The following is a 14689-nucleotide window of genomic DNA, read 5'->3' as shown; positions in this document are numbered from 1 at the left end:
GCTAAATACCTACAACAATAATTCATATAAACACGTGCTTATGTTTAAATATAATTCAATTACATTTGTATAATTAATTAATATTTTAACTAAAAAGTCTATAGATTACATTAGATTTTGTACACATCTTATGTTTGTCAGAGCGGTTGTTTAAAAAATTGTAAATAAAAAATCACAGACAATAATAATTTTTACAGACAAGTAAAAGGAATATTAAATATTTAGATCATCACATCTCGATTTCTATCCATTTAGTTTGAAAAAAGACAAAACTTTCGTAGAATTTAAGAGATAATTTGCAATATTTATTATAATAAAAAATAGTAAAACGATTTTTAGTAAGGTTTGTTTCGTACGCGCAACATATTAAATAAAATGAACTTCGCCGGGGAAACATCGTTGTATGGATGAAATATCGCATAACGAGTGAAGTTGCTGACTCCGCGGAACGAACACCAAGCCGTGTGAACCAGAAGATTCCTGATACCACACAAGCTATGGAATGTGATTGCGATCCTAACATCGGGGCAATCATGTAGTCTTAGGTATAGGTTATAAGTTTTAATACTTAATTCTTGTTAATATATATAAGGAAGTTTCGTAGTTTTCCTGGAACCTCTGGTTGCCACCTTATGTAATTGGTTTTTTCCAATAAAATAATTCTAGTTACCATAATGCTAAACGAAATGTTATAAGCATGTAAATTATTCTACTGCGCGGTAACATCGCTTTAAGTAGCAACAATGGTTACCGATTTTATTATATAAGATTGTAAAATGCGAGTGTAAAGAACAGACATGACATCTATTGACTTTAATGCGATACTACAAAGAAAAATTTATTTACTAAATTTATCTTCTCTCCTTGGCATTATTATATTCGTATACGTTATGAGTTTCTCATTTTAACTGTTACGTGTTTTTTTATTCAACGAATATTATATACATTATTATTGTGTGTTGTGTGTCTCAGATCGTATTGTCAAAATATTTATTTAACTTCTTATCCTAAAAAAACAGGATATATCTCCAAAAAGGAATTTATATATCAGACTTCTAATATGATAATGTTATAATGGTTTAATTTTGTTGGTTGTTTTATAAAGTGCATTATAAAACAATTTTTATAGAAAATCTTATAAAAAAACAGAATTTATGGTTTAAATAATCAATAACGAAGTGCAAACGAGAGCATGGCAAAGTTTTATTCAATCGATTCACACACATTATTACATATCTATTGACAATATAACTACAAATTAAAATGATCACTTCGTCGTTATACAAAATGAAAAGGAAAATATATTAAGCAACGAATGATTAAAAATCCCTGTCCATTCACAGACCGTCGTAATTTTTTCTATGTATTATTTTTTAAAACACAAAATATTTTTTGGTTAACAAAATTCACGTATACGAGGTTAAGCTTTCATAGACAGGTGCTTCTTTATTCGATAGAAGTATACACTGTAAAAAAATATTGCTCTTTTTTTTTGTTTAAGATGTGGTTATGTTTTAAAACTCTACTTCTAAACAGGAGAGACTGGAAACAAAAAATCTCTTTTTATATAAAAAACAAAACTCCTAAAAGCGTTCCATTAAATCCGAAGCGGTTAAATTCCGATGGAATAAGTGTTGTTTAATTGATGACCGACCACAATGGCGATAAGATTTTATTATAGCTAATGGAAACCATTTACTGAGAGTGTTACCTTTTTAAATTGTTACTATTATTTAAACGAATTAAGGCATATTTCAGTAACGCTGTATTACAAAAAGGTTTCTGTGAACTAATTTTGAGTCAAGAGGCGTTTTGGTAAGCGGTTTCAAGTAGAGTGATGAAAATAGTAATTATATCCGTATAAAATCTATATACAAACAGTCCATAACTTATTTAGTGATTATCTGTTGTGACTAGACCATTTGTATTAAATGACGTCACAGCCATATACATTTTGCCCTACCAATTAGGACTATTGGGTCAAACGCCAACAAAATTTATACTAGCTTGCCACTTCAACCTGCCTGCTAGACATTGAAATACAGTTGAAATTTACTTGTAATATTTACTTATTAAAATAATAATATATGTATATTATATGTATAAGGACAGCATTTACTGAATTTATATCATAACCAGTTTATTTATTACGAAAGTAATTGAATTTTTGTCATTATTCAGTCATCAATGCAATGAGTATTTTATAATTTCGATTCGATTAGCATTGAAATGCATATTGTATGATAAAGCTATGATACATTCATTACATTAATAAATTTTATATGGAATATTCTATTTAATAATTTATATTGCAGCAAACGATTTTTTTTTTCAGCAATGAAATTATTTGCTTAGTACGTTGTGTATTTCGCTGCTTTTTATCAATAATAATGAAAATGCCTTTAATCAATATGACATTCATTTAAAATTCTAAGTCTTTAATGACTGCAGGACAGAAACTTTTAAGCGGCTTAGTTAGAACGTGACAAAGCAGGAACGTTTATGTGTTGTTCTAAGTACTGTTATTGGGTCGCTCGAAGCAGTCTTTGCCCGCGTTTCTTATAAATAAAAATATATTTTCAAACGAAAAAATGTTCTAACAATATCCTACATTGAATAAAATTCACAACAATACCGCAAAATGTATTGAAGAATGCAGTTTTAAATAAATTTACCTGATAAATAAGGGTTAAAAATTTTTTAATGAAATATTTTATTTATAAAAAGCACGGAATAACTTATCGATCTGGCGCTTCAACCTTTCGCCGAAGAGAAATTTTTAACTCTAAAAATAAAAATTTATTTTAGGCAACGTTAATTGCGCTGTATTGAGTTAACCGCGGAAATAATAAAATTGCAATTTTATACGCTAGGGCGTTAAAATATAATTCGGTAAGGGTTAGATGTAGTACGGATATGATAATGCTATTTTCTTAGTTTTGTTTATATTAACTACGAGACATTTATAAAATGACTGGAATAAGAAAGGAATAAACACGTTCCAATCTTCAAGAATGAATTATTTGATAAATAAGATTATAAGACTAATGAATTTTGTATAAACCTTATAAATCTGGGACTTGTTTGTTCTAGGAAGACATGGGATGAGATTGAAACATATATTATAATATTTTACTAAAAATATGTTGATTAAAAGTAATATTTATTTAGATGTATGTACGCATAAAGATTTGTTCGTAACTCTTGTATGTTATTTACTTTTCAGTTATATCTCTTTTATTTATAATTTCAAAGATTGTTATAAGTTAGTTTTAGTAATTTAAAAAAATATTATAATAGCTTCATCTTAGTGTATAGATATTTTATTTATATATTATTGCGTAATGTTTATCATCATGTATAAAAAATCTTTGTAGTAGTTTCGTCGTTTTAAAAAAATTTAATTCAAAACATCACTGGACGTAAAATAAATGTTAAAAAAAAGGATCATTTTTATAATTGACGCTCGATATTCAGTAAGGGTATATTTTTTTATAAAATGTTTCCATTTGTCTCGAAAACGTGAATAAAGTTCTTCATTCGCTGGCTTAATTGAACGGAAAATTGGTAGGTAACATGCATTGTCATTGTTGTACCAAAAAATACTATTTAAATGTATACTATATATGCCATTATTTATCATAATGTATATTAGCTTAGTATATGATAGCTAGATGAGATAAGTATTCAGATAAAGAAAAAATCGTCTAAATCTGCGCCGGGACCCGATGGTATCCCATATATAGTCTTTAAAAAATGTCCATCGGTTCGTAAACATCTCACATATATATACGATAAAATCTGGTCAAGGAAGCAAATCCCGGAGTGCTTCGGGAAAGCAATTTTTGTCCTCATTCCCAAAAAAGATCGAGTCACAGATCCAAAAGATACTAGACCGATAGCCTTAACAAATACTATATCCAAAATCTTTTTCTCAGTTCTACAAACGAGAATGACGCGATTCATGCTGAGCAACAGGTATTTTAGGCCAAATCACCAGAAAGGGTTTTTACCCGGAATTTCTGGATGCCTAGAACACAACACTTTGCTGTCGGAGAGTTTAAAAGATGCTAGGAAAAGCGAGAGGCAAATTACAGTTTGTTGGATAGACTTAGAGAATGCGTTCGGGTCGATACAACACGAATTGATGCTATTCGCGCTGAGATGGTACAACTTTCCGCCCCTAGTTACTGATATGATCGCGTCGTATTACTCAAAATTACAGTTTTCTATAACAACTAAAGAAGGCCATTCAAAAACTTTTAGTTACAATGTAGGACTATTTCAAGGTTGCTGTTTGTCTCCAATTGTATTTAATATTGTAATTAACATCTTAGTAGATAAATTAACCAGCAACGAGAAAAAATGGGGGTATCGGTTCAAGTTTAATAATAAATACACGGAATCCATTTTAGCCTTCGCTGACGATCTCGCAATACTGACACGTAACCCCAAACACTGTCAAGTACTATTAGATGAAGTGGATAGATTCTGTGAGTGGACCGATGGATTGAGGACAAAACCAAGTAAATGTCACTGTCTGTGTCTCGGTAGGCGGAGTACAAGATACACCTCATACGATCCGGGATTATCGTTAGGCGGTCAATGCATTTCTACGGTTACAGAAAATGCACCATTTAAATTTCTCGGTCGGAAGATTGATAATATAGGTCGTACTCCATCTTTGGAAGGTATAGTAGATAGCTTTTTGAACGATCTCAACAAGGTAGATAGCCAACAGATCAGTAACGTTAAAAAAGCTTGGATCTACGATAATTATCTAACTTCACGTTTAAATTGGCCTTTCCTCGTTTATGATTTTAATAAAACCCTTTTGTCAAAGTTAGATGCAGGCGTCATAAAGATGTTGAAGTTGTGGCTCGGGCTCGCGCTAACGGCTGATTCATCGGCTTTATTTAGGGATCGCAATAGTTTTGGGATGAGTCTAAAAAGGCCATCGGAGCTCTATAAACACCTGAGAGTTTCCAAGAGGTACATCTTGGGGAAATCCCAGGATGACGTCGTTACATCGCTCCCAAAAGACAAAGATGCCCCAGAGCTAGAGTCAAGGCTTCAATTCCACAAGCAGTTTATGATAGGAGCGCAAAGTAACAGAGTAGGGTTAGGATCAAGTAGGAAGGTCCAAGATACGGATATATTGAAGTCTTTTATTCGACAAGACGAGAATGATAAATATAAGATCCATGCAATAAGTTTAGAAATGCAGAACGAGTGGTTAGACATAGGAGATTTTTGCATCCCATTAGCACTAAAATGGCGCACCTTAATCCATGATTGGTCGCCAGCATTGCTAAAATTCTATCTCAATGCGTTCCAGATGACTCTCCCAGATCAGAGTAATTTAGTAAGATGGGGTAAAGGTACCGAAAAGACTTGCTATATCTGTGGGAAGGCAGTTGGAACTGCTAGGCACTTGTTAGTGGGATGTAGGGTACTCCTCGATAGCGGTCAATACTCGCGTCGTCACGATAGGGTTCTGGAAATCATACGTGAAGCGGTTAGTCTTTCGGTAGCCAGAGCGCAAAAAGGAATAACCACAAACGAGCGATCAGTAGGTTTTGTGAGAGAGGGCATTAGGACTATAAAAACAAATGTCAAGCCTTACTCCATCCTTAAAGCGGCTACGGATTGGACTATAATGATGGATACGTGTGAAAAACAATACAAAATCCCCGAGGATATTTGTGCGTCGGCCTCCAGACCGGACATATTCATGTATTCGCGAATCTTAAAGCGCGTTGTGATGATAGAGCTTACGGTTCCTTGGGAAACCAACATCCCCAAAGACCATACCATCAAGGTCAACAAATATTACGAGCTCACAAACGAACTCACTCGAAATAGGTTCGTCGTGGATTTATACGCGGTAGAAGTGGGAGCGAGAGGTATAACGGCTAAATCTCTCTACAACCTACTAAAAGACTTAGGCCTGTCCAGAACTCACATCAATTCGTTCTTGGAACGTACTTCGAAGGCAGCCCTAGTAGGTTCTTTTCAAATATGGTTAGGTAGGGAGAGGAGCTTGGACAGTGGAGGTGAGCGTTTAACGCGCGTTAGTTAGGGGCCCCTTAAACCTACACCTGGGTCGCAAGTCCCAGGCACTGTTGAAGCTCCACTCCCTGCAACGCAATGGACCCGGCACCCGCACGGTGAATCCATTGAATGCTAAGAGGTTTCGTCTCATTTAAAACGACTGCCCGGAGAGTCGGGCTGACGCTGGAAAGACAGTTGACGCTGGAAAGACAGATGGCGCTGGAAAGACAGATGACTGCTGGAAAGACAGCCGAGGGCAACGGCCTAGCAAGCCCAGCCCGGGATTACGAAGCTAAAAGTCCTATTAAGAAAAATACCCCTAGGACAGTCCGAGAGGGGGGGCGAAAGATCTGTCCATCGGTCGATGTAAACGGCGAAAACGGCGCGAATACGGATTTGAAATGCCCTACGTGCGGGAAAAATTACAAGAGACGAGCCTGGTACATTAAACATCTAAAAACACATAATGGTGTTGAAGCACGACAATCGTCGGTAAGTTCTTCAACTTTCACTGCGGATAGAGTTGACCCTCATGTATCCCATGGTGAACCATTAATTGGAAACTACCAGGAGTCCATTGACATCCGGACACGTCTTAGCATTCCAAACATGAAACAATCGACTTGGAAAGTTCATGACGACAATTTAGCGGACCTGTTAGAGCATCCGGGCTCGAAGCAGGAATTGAACTCGCGAGTAGAAACTTTCCAAAATACTATTTACGACTACTTTAACGAGCAATATCCACCTCGAAATCATTACGCTCGCAAAAATAAAGACAATTCTTTCAAGATAAAAATGAGGAGGAAAAAACGGGAATTAATAAAAAATCTACGTATAGCCAAAGCCCTAGGCGACAATCACCTTAGTCATCAACTAGCTAGGGCGTTAAGATCGATTCTAAAATTAATTCAAGGAATATCGGCGCAAACCGCAGAAAATCGCGATAATTTTGACCGGGCAAAACAGGAAGTAGATTTTGATAAAAACCCTTTTGAGTATTCGAAAACCATTTTTAAGAAAGAACGCGGACAGCTTCTCTTGACCAATGAACAAATTTACGATCATTTTAAGAGCACATACGAAGTGCCTAAAAGTGTAAGACTCTATGCGGATCCCAACGAACAAAAACCTGGAATTCCTCGTTTCGATTTCCACGGCATTCCACCAACGCTAGATGAGATAAGTATTCAGATAAAGAAAAAATCGTCTAAATCTGCGCCGGGACCCGATGGTATCCCATATATAGTCTTTAAAAAATGTCCATCGGTTCGTAAACATCTCACATATATATACGATAAAATCTGGTCAAGGAAGCAAATCCCGGAGTGCTTCGGGAAAGCAATTTTTGTCCTCATTCCCAAAAAAGATCGAGTCACAGATCCAAAAGATACTAGACCGATAGCCTTAACAAATACTATATCCAAAATCTTTTTCTCAGTTCTACAAACGAGAATGACGCGATTCATGCTGAGCAACAGGTATTTTAGGCCAAATCACCAGAAAGGGTTTTTACCCGGAATTTCTGGATGCCTAGAACACAACACTTTGCTGTCGGAGAGTTTAAAAGATGCTAGGAAAAGCGAGAGGCAAATTACAGTTTGTTGGATAGACTTAGAGAATGCGTTCGGGTCGATACAACACGAATTGATGCTATTCGCGCTGAGATGGTACAACTTTCCGCCCCTAGTTACTGATATGATCGCGTCGTATTACTCAAAATTACAGTTTTCTATAACAACTAAAGAAGGCCATTCAAAAACTTTTAGTTACAATGTAGGACTATTTCAAGGTTGCTGTTTGTCTCCAATTGTATTTAATATTGTAATTAACATCTTAGTAGATAAATTAACCAGCAACGAGAAAAAATGGGGGTATCGGTTCAAGTTTAATAATAAATACACGGAATCCATTTTAGCCTTCGCTGACGATCTCGCAATACTGACACGTAACCCCAAACACTGTCAAGTACTATTAGATGAAGTGGATAGATTCTGTGAGTGGACCGATGGATTGAGGACAAAACCAAGTAAATGTCACTGTCTGTGTCTCGGTAGGCGGAGTACAAGATACACCTCATACGATCCGGGATTATCGTTAGGCGGTCAATGCATTTCTACGGTTACAGAAAATGCACCATTTAAATTTCTCGGTCGGAAGATTGATAATATAGGTCGTACTCCATCTTTGGAAGGTATAGTAGATAGCTTTTTGAACGATCTCAACAAGGTAGATAGCCAACAGATCAGTAACGTTAAAAAAGCTTGGATCTACGATAATTATCTAACTTCACGTTTAAATTGGCCTTTCCTCGTTTATGATTTTAATAAAACCCTTTTGTCAAAGTTAGATGCAGGCGTCATAAAGATGTTGAAGTTGTGGCTCGGGCTCGCGCTAACGGCTGATTCATCGGCTTTATTTAGGGATCGCAATAGTTTTGGGATGAGTCTAAAAAGGCCATCGGAGCTCTATAAACACCTGAGAGTTTCCAAGAGGTACATCTTGGGGAAATCCCAGGATGACGTCGTTACATCGCTCCCAAAAGACAAAGATGCCCCAGAGCTAGAGTCAAGGCTTCAATTCCACAAGCAGTTTATGATAGGAGCGCAAAGTAACAGAGTAGGGTTAGGATCAAGTAGGAAGGTCCAAGATACGGATATATTGAAGTCTTTTATTCGACAAGACGAGAATGATAAATATAAGATCCATGCAATAAGTTTAGAAATGCAGAACGAGTGGTTAGACATAGGAGATTTTTGCATCCCATTAGCACTAAAATGGCGCACCTTAATCCATGATTGGTCGCCAGCATTGCTAAAATTCTATCTCAATGCGTTCCAGATGACTCTCCCAGATCAGAGTAATTTAGTAAGATGGGGTAAAGGTACCGAAAAGACTTGCTATATCTGTGGGAAGGCAGTTGGAACTGCTAGGCACTTGTTAGTGGGATGTAGGGTACTCCTCGATAGCGGTCAATACTCGCGTCGTCACGATAGGGTTCTGGAAATCATACGTGAAGCGGTTAGTCTTTCGGTAGCCAGAGCGCAAAAAGGAATAACCACAAACGAGCGATCAGTAGGTTTTGTGAGAGAGGGCATTAGGACTATAAAAACAAATGTCAAGCCTTACTCCATCCTTAAAGCGGCTACGGATTGGACTATAATGATGGATACGTGTGAAAAACAATACAAAATCCCCGAGGATATTTGTGCGTCGGCCTCCAGACCGGACATATTCATGTATTCGCGAATCTTAAAGCGCGTTGTGATGATAGAGCTTACGGTTCCTTGGGAAACCAACATCCCCAAAGACCATACCATCAAGGTCAACAAATATTACGAGCTCACAAACGAACTCACTCGAAATAGGTTCGTCGTGGATTTATACGCGGTAGAAGTGGGAGCGAGAGGTATAACGGCTAAATCTCTCTACAACCTACTAAAAGACTTAGGCCTGTCCAGAACTCACATCAATTCGTTCTTGGAACGTACTTCGAAGGCAGCCCTAGTAGGTTCTTTTCAAATATGGTTAGGTAGGGAGAGGAGCTTGGACAGTGGAGGTGAGCGTTTAACGCGCGTTAGTTAGGGGCCCCTTAAACCTACACCTGGGTCGCAAGTCCCAGGCACTGTTGAAGCTCCACTCCCTGCAACGCAATGGACCCGGCACCCGCACGGTGAATCCATTGAATGCTAAGAGGTTTCGTCTCATTTAAAACGACTGCCCGGAGAGTCGGGCTGACGCTGGAAAGACAGTTGACGCTGGAAAGACAGATGGCGCTGGAAAGACAGATGACTGCTGGAAAGACAGCCGAGGGCAACGGCCTAGCAAGCCCAGCCCGGGATTACGAAGCTAAAAGTCCTATTAAGAAAAATACCCCTAGGACAGTCCGAGAGGGGGGGCGAAAGATCTGTCCACCGGTCGATGTAAACGGCGAAAACGGCGCGAATACGGATTTGAAATGCCCTACGTGCGGGAAAAATTACAAGAGACGAGCCTGGTACATTAAACATCTAAAAACACATAATGGTGTTGAAGCACGACAATCGTCGGTAAGTTCTTCAACTTTCACTGCGGATAGAGTTGACCCTCATGTATCCCATGGTGAACCATTAATTGGAAACTACCAGGAGTCCATTGACATCCGGACACGTCTTAGCATTCCAAACATGAAACAATCGACTTGGAAAGTTCATGACGACAATTTAGCGGACCTGTTAGAGCATCCGGGCTCGAAGCAGGAATTGAACTCGCGAGTAGAAACTTTCCAAAATACTATTTACGACTACTTTAACGAGCAATATCCACCTCGAAATCATTACGCTCGCAAAAATAAAGACAATTCTTTCAAGATAAAAATGAGGAGGAAAAAACGGGAATTAATAAAAAATCTACGTATAGCCAAAGCCCTAGGCGACAATCACCTTAGTCATCAACTAGCTAGGGCGTTAAGATCGATTCTAAAATTAATTCAAGGAATATCGGCGCAAACCGCAGAAAATCGCGATAATTTTGACCGGGCAAAACAGGAAGTAGATTTTGATAAAAACCCTTTTGAGTATTCGAAAACCATTTTTAAGAAAGAACGCGGACAGCTTCTCTTGACCAATGAACAAATTTACGATCATTTTAAGAGCACATACGAAGTGCCTAAAAGTGTAAGACTCTATGCGGATCCCAACGAACAAAAACCTGGAATTCCTCGTTTCGATTTCCACGGCATTCCACCAACGCTAGATGAGATAAGTATTCAGATAAAGAAAAAATCGTCTAAATCTGCGCCGGGACCCGATGGTATCCCATATATAGTCTTTAAAAAATGTCCATCGGTTCGTAAACATCTCACATATATATACGATAAAATCTGGTCAAGGAAGCAAATCCCGGAGTGCTTCGGGAAAGCAATTTTTGTCCTCATTCCCAAAAAAGATCGAGTCACAGATCCAAAAGATACTAGACCGATAGCCTTAACAAATACTATATCCAAAATCTTTTTCTCAGTTCTACAAACGAGAATGACGCGATTCATGCTGAGCAACAGGTATTTTAGGCCAAATCACCAGAAAGGGTTTTTACCCGGAATTTCTGGATGCCTAGAACACAACACTTTGCTGTCGGAGAGTTTAAAAGATGCTAGGAAAAGCGAGAGGCAAATTACAGTTTGTTGGATAGACTTAGAGAATGCGTTCGGGTCGATACAACACGAATTGATGCTATTCGCGCTGAGATGGTACAACTTTCCGCCCCTAGTTACTGATATGATCGCGTCGTATTACTCAAAATTACAGTTTTCTATAACAACTAAAGAAGGCCATTCAAAAACTTTTAGTTACAATGTAGGACTATTTCAAGGTTGCTGTTTGTCTCCAATTGTATTTAATATTGTAATTAACATCTTAGTAGATAAATTAACCAGCAACGAGAAAAAATGGGGGTATCGGTTCAAGTTTAATAATAAATACACGGAATCCATTTTAGCCTTCGCTGACGATCTCGCAATACTGACACGTAACCCCAAACACTGTCAAGTACTATTAGATGAAGTGGATAGATTCTGTGAGTGGACCGATGGATTGAGGACAAAACCAAGTAAATGTCACTGTCTGTGTCTCGGTAGGCGGAGTACAAGATACACCTCATACGATCCGGGATTATCGTTAGGCGGTCAATGCATTTCTACGGTTACAGAAAATGCACCATTTAAATTTCTCGGTCGGAAGATTGATAATATAGGTCGTACTCCATCTTTGGAAGGTATAGTAGATAGCTTTTTGAACGATCTCAACAAGGTAGATAGCCAACAGATCAGTAACGTTAAAAAAGCTTGGATCTACGATAATTATCTAACTTCACGTTTAAATTGGCCTTTCCTCGTTTATGATTTTAATAAAACCCTTTTGTCAAAGTTAGATGCAGGCGTCATAAAGATGTTGAAGTTGTGGCTCGGGCTCGCGCTAACGGCTGATTCATCGGCTTTATTTAGGGATCGCAATAGTTTTGGGATGAGTCTAAAAAGGCCATCGGAGCTCTATAAACACCTGAGAGTTTCCAAGAGGTACATCTTGGGGAAATCCCAGGATGACGTCGTTACATCGCTCCCAAAAGACAAAGATGCCCCAGAGCTAGAGTCAAGGCTTCAATTCCACAAGCAGTTTATGATAGGAGCGCAAAGTAACAGAGTAGGGTTAGGATCAAGTAGGAAGGTCCAAGATACGGATATATTGAAGTCTTTTATTCGACAAGACGAGAATGATAAATATAAGATCCATGCAATAAGTTTAGAAATGCAGAACGAGTGGTTAGACATAGGAGATTTTTGCATCCCATTAGCACTAAAATGGCGCACCTTAATCCATGATTGGTCGCCAGCATTGCTAAAATTCTATCTCAATGCGTTCCAGATGACTCTCCCAGATCAGAGTAATTTAGTAAGATGGGGTAAAGGTACCGAAAAGACTTGCTATATCTGTGGGAAGGCAGTTGGAACTGCTAGGCACTTGTTAGTGGGATGTAGGGTACTCCTCGATAGCGGTCAATACTCGCGTCGTCACGATAGGGTTCTGGAAATCATACGTGAAGCGGTTAGTCTTTCGGTAGCCAGAGCGCAAAAAGGAATAACCACAAACGAGCGATCAGTAGGTTTTGTGAGAGAGGGCATTAGGACTATAAAAACAAATGTCAAGCCTTACTCCATCCTTAAAGCGGCTACGGATTGGACTATAATGATGGATACGTGTGAAAAACAATACAAAATCCCCGAGGATATTTGTGCGTCGGCCTCCAGACCGGACATATTCATGTATTCGCGAATCTTAAAGCGCGTTGTGATGATAGAGCTTACGGTTCCTTGGGAAACCAACATCCCCAAAGACCATACCATCAAGGTCAACAAATATTACGAGCTCACAAACGAACTCACTCGAAATAGGTTCGTCGTGGATTTATACGCGGTAGAAGTGGGAGCGAGAGGTATAACGGCTAAATCTCTCTACAACCTACTAAAAGACTTAGGCCTGTCCAGAACTCACATCAATTCGTTCTTGGAACGTACTTCGAAGGCAGCCCTAGTAGGTTCTTTTCAAATATGGTTAGGTAGGGAGAGGAGCTTGGACAGTGGAGGTGAGCGTTTAACGCGCGTTAGTTAGGGGCCCCTTAAACCTACACCTGGGTCGCAAGTCCCAGGCACTGTTGAAGCTCCACTCCCTGCAACGCAATGGACCCGGCACCCGCACGGTGAATCCATTGAATGCTAAGAGGTTTCGTCTCTTCGTCTCATATAATATTCTCCACATATACTTAGACCTGAATAGACCAATCGAGTTGACCAAATGATGTCGTCTCAGACTAAATATGACTTAAGTGTATGTATTTAATATCGCTTTACTTAAACTCTAGTGATTACCAGCTTTTCGTTACAGTTTTAATTTTACCGATAATTCGTTATAAAGATTTGATTAATGTCGGTTAATAGAGTAATCTTTTATTAGGTGTCGCGTTTCGTGATTGATCTGGGTAATTAATAATATCTTTTTGATGTGGAAGCTTTGAAATTACTGGTTTTATGTTATATAGAAACCTGGTTTATTTCATTGAAACGTGTAAGTTACTTTGTTTAACTGAATTTAATTGAGTAAAAAGTATATATATCTTTAAGTTTACTTTTATTCTAGAATATCATAGACAATTAAATTGATAGCGTAACTTTAAAGTAAAAAGTAACCCTATATTCAATCCAATCCACTTTGTTTTAAGTTTTAATTTTAAATAAAACCAAAATCTCTTTGTAAATAATATCGTCCAACCTTCAGGTCTCTACATATTTTTTAAACAGAGAGACCAAAAAAACAATCTATAAGTATAGAATAGTTTTATATTGAATTTTATAGTGTTGGGTCTTAAATAAACATTATTTTCTTATTCTCCTTTCGTTCTATGAATTTTTAACCGAGGTGCGTTCTTCATCTACTTATAGTTTTGTTTGTATGAGAGAAAGTTTTGTCTTACCAGCGTTAATGTTCTTGAGAATTTAAGTGTACTTATTATAATATCATTGTTAACATCGTATGTGTACTGTTTATTTGAAAAGGTTAAGGTCACTAAAGATATATATCTATTTGTGTATAAGTCAGCTGAATTTTTATAATAAAAAAGTTCGAAGCTATTTTATCACCAAAGCATCTTTTTATCTAAATATCTTAGAGGTGAATTCATAATTACATTTACATTATCGCCTGCAAGAATCGTCTCGTTGTGTCAAAAACAGTGTACATTTTACCCATAAGTAGATTTCCTTGTTGAGATACGTCACTGTACTTATTTACACTTATAATTTATAGCGGTTAGTAATTCCTTAAGGCTGGCGAAATAGAAATATATATATATTTTATGTATTACGTTCTTCAGTTAACACAGTTAACTCTTATAACATTATAGAAATTTATATTCTTTCGTCTTATTTCTAATACAAGAATTCTTATTCGAGGATATTATAAAGAGAGCGATGGAAAGTATTCTCAAAACATAGGAAAAACGATAATTTTATTATAAATCTCATTATTATAGAATAATATTTATTTAACCAAGTAATAAATTTAATGTTTACAAATTAATCTGTTTATTGATATTAGTATTACAAGAT

General features: G+C 37.3%; 1 protein-coding gene across 1 annotated transcript in view; it reads left to right on the top strand.

Annotated features, from left to right (window-relative positions):
- LOC116772307 (BAI1-associated protein 3) overlaps window positions 1-14689 on the top strand; it is a 75933-nt gene that overhangs the window by 2464 nt on the left and 58780 nt on the right. The window lies entirely within an intron of this gene.

This window comes from Danaus plexippus, chromosome 12, assembly GCF_018135715.1.
Source record: "Danaus plexippus chromosome 12, MEX_DaPlex, whole genome shotgun sequence".
In the NCBI taxonomy this organism is placed as follows: Eukaryota; Metazoa; Arthropoda; class Insecta; order Lepidoptera; family Nymphalidae; genus Danaus; species Danaus plexippus.
The sequence above is the reverse complement of the archived record's forward strand: the minus strand, read 5'-3'. Positions and strand labels throughout refer to the sequence as shown.